The sequence below is a fragment of the Eretmochelys imbricata genome, chromosome 13 (assembly GCF_965152235.1).
Source record: "Eretmochelys imbricata isolate rEreImb1 chromosome 13, rEreImb1.hap1, whole genome shotgun sequence".
Taxonomy (NCBI): Eukaryota; Metazoa; Chordata; order Testudines; family Cheloniidae; genus Eretmochelys; species Eretmochelys imbricata.
The window spans coordinates 39,395,457-39,398,464 of record NC_135584.1 but is presented as its reverse complement, the minus strand read 5'-3'; the positions used below and the strand labels follow the sequence as shown (position 1 = coordinate 39,398,464).

General features: G+C 54.6%; 1 pseudogene across 1 annotated transcript; it reads left to right on the top strand.

Moving 5' to 3' along the window:
- The first annotated feature begins 859 nt into the window (after window positions 1-859).
- Window positions 860-2,799, top strand: LOC144273267 (immunoglobulin heavy variable 4-59 pseudogene; annotated as a pseudogene). Its single transcript, XR_013347743.1, has 3 exons — window positions 860-961; window positions 1,057-1,384; window positions 2,508-2,799. The product of XR_013347743.1 is annotated as an immunoglobulin heavy variable 4-59 pseudogene (transcript).
- The last annotated feature ends 209 nt before the right edge of the window (window positions 2,800-3,008 follow it).

The window sequence follows — 3,008 nt, the reverse complement described above, 5'->3', positions numbered from 1 at the left end:
GGACTTGGTTCGAAGCTGAATAATGAGTCTGGGCTAAAGCCCCCATACAGTCAGTTCAGCTGCAAAACTGATGTGTCAGTTCAGGGGCTGGGATGCAGATCGTGGTGCCAATTCGAGGTTATTTCACCTAGCGATTCCCGGCAATAACCCCTGCCCCCAGCCAAAGTGACCCGCGCTGGCATGGAAGATCTCTGAGCCTATTTAAAGTTGTACAAACCCTTCTGCCAACGTGTTGTCATGGAGAAGAAGAGCAGTGGCTAAAGCCCACCACAAACTGAGCCCCTTGTCCTGGGAAATATTAGAGTGAGAGTCTAGGGGATCTGAACCTCAAGTTCCCCTTTAATAACATAACAGAGGGAGCTAACTGCCCACCTAGCTCCGGTACTTGTTCGTCCAATCAACAATCAATAACGAATAAGCAACCATCAATAATCCAAACCTGCTGAGTCTGGGACACATCGGGGAAAGTGTCTGGGGCTTTGAAACAGGAAAAGGTGCTAAATAACTGACCTTCCTGGACCCAGAATTCGAGCTCTTCAGGCCCTCCTTTGTTTACACGAATCAGTGGACACCAGAAACTGATGGGGGGGGGGAGATGAGCGTTTAAATTCCATTAATTATGGGTGTTTGCAATTTCCTCTTCTTCAGTCCACTAGCCAAGCATTTATCCGTCTCTGTGTGTCTCTGTCTAACCCACTGCCTCTGTCTGTCCAATGTGGACACAGAGAGGCAGAGCCGCGCCCGGCCTTTTTATCAGCTCTCTCGCTCTCTCCTTCCTGGGGCGCTCCCACGTTATGCAAATCCCCGCTCCGGGCTCTGGGTTGAAGTAGCGGCCCCGGGGCGCTCAGACCCGCCGTGTCCCCCAGGCGCTGAGCTGCCCCTTGCGAGCGCTTTGTTGTCCCCGCCTAGCGCACAATGAACTCTCTGCTCTTCCCCCTGCTCCTCCTGGCTCTGGCCCCGGGTGAGTGGCTGCGGGAGGCTGCGGGAGGCCGCGCTGATTTGGGGCGGGGGGGAGAGAAGGTGGGTTTGAATCTGACCGATCCCTGCTTTTCCCAGGTGTCCTGTCCCAGCTCCGGCTCCAGGAGTCCGGCCCGGGGGTGGTGAAGCCCGGAGAGACCCTCACACTCACCTGCACCGTCACCGGGGGCACCGTCACCAGCAGCTACTGGTGGAACTGGGTACGGCAGGCTCCGGGCCGAGGGCTCGAGTGGATGGGATACTGGAGCGGGGGTACAAGCTACAACCCGTCTCTCCAAGGCCGAATCACCATCACCGTGGATTCTTCCAACACCAAGTATTATCTGCGGCTGGGCTCGCTGACAGCTGCAGACACCGGCACCTATTACTGCGCCAGACACAGTGACCCGGAGCACAGCAGGGACCCGTACAAAAAGGGGAAGCGGATTCAAAGCAGAGCAGAGAGGCCAGTTCAGCAGGGAGTGCTGAGTGCAGACCCGTCCCCTGCACACACACGGACCCTGGCAGGTTTCAGTCCCTCCGGCAGGGAGCAGCAGGAACACACCCACCCACCAACACACAGAAGATGTGTGAATGTGAAACCCCTGCTTAGAAATCACTATTCCCAGGACATAAAATCACACAACCCTAGGACTGGAAGGGACCTGGAGAGGTCTCTGGTCCAGACAGCAGAACTCACGGCAAGACTAAGTATTATCTAGACCAACCCTGACAGGTGTTTTTTTAACCTGCTCTTAAAAACCTCCAATGATGGAGACTCCACAACCTCCCTGGGCAGTTTATTCCAGTGCCCAACCACCCTGACAGCTCGGAAGTTTTTTCCTAATGTCCAACCTATACCGCCCTTCGCGCACCAGAAGACAAGACAAGATTTCTCTCAGATGTTGCTGAATTATGTCATTCTTAATCTAATGAAATGATGTCTTTACAATACATTGAAATAAGTGTGTAACTATTGACAGAGAGTGAGAAAAAAGATTAAAGAAAAGGTAGTGTAATACAAATCTGTGTGTGTGTTTGTTTCCCGTTTTCCCCACCACGTTGGCTGACGTTCTCCCAGCAGAAGTTTCAGCCACACACGCTGCAGCTCCTCTTCCAGCGGGTAAATCGGCACCAAAGAGTCGAGACTTCGGTGTTGTCATCAAATCTCTCACACATTTACGTAGGGAGCAGGAGCTTCAACCCGCTCGCTGCTTCTCCCCTGTCCATACAGCCCGCCCCCCGCCAGCCAGCCCCTTTCATCTCCCATCCCCGCTGGGTGACACCCGCATACAAATCCCTGCCCCGCGGGTTCCTGGTTAAATACAAACCCCTGGTTCTAGGAGCCTCAATCTCTCCCCAGACACAGAACTGCCCGGTCCTGCCCGCTGGGAAGTTTCCCTCCTTGCAAGACAACGAGAATGACATTTCTGTTGCTTTTCCTTTCCCTATTCTCTGCTCCCAGCTGTAAGTGTCCTGGTGGGGGTGGGGGTAGTGGAAGCCGGAACAGACCCATCGATTCATTCCTCTCTTTGTTTCCCTTTCCCCAGGTGTCCTCTCTCAGGTGCAGCCGGTCCAGTCCGCCCCGGGGCAGTGAATCCCAGAGAGACCCTCACCCTGACCTGCGCTGTCGCAGGGTTCTCCATCACTACTCAGCATTATCCTGGGACTGGCTCCGGCAGCCCCCGGGAACAGGGCTGGAGTGCCTGGGAGAGATTTATACCTATAACGGGGGTACAAGCTGTCCAAGGCCGAGTCACCATCTCTGGAGACACCGCCGAGAACCAGGTCTCCTTGCAGCTCCGCTCGCTGACAGCCGCGGACACCGCCGCCTATTACTAAGCCAGGAGACACCGTGAGATGGCCCAGATTGCTGTGACTCCCAACGGGCTTTCATGACAAAATTTAAGTAAAATTTAAGATACTTTTTCAAGAGAATAGGGAGGGGGGAGGGGGCGAGAGGAGACAGTCTCCCAGTTCAGCTTCCCTGAAACAGACACACACACTGACCTAGGCTCACTCAGCTTTGGCTGTCTGGGGAGTGGGGACAG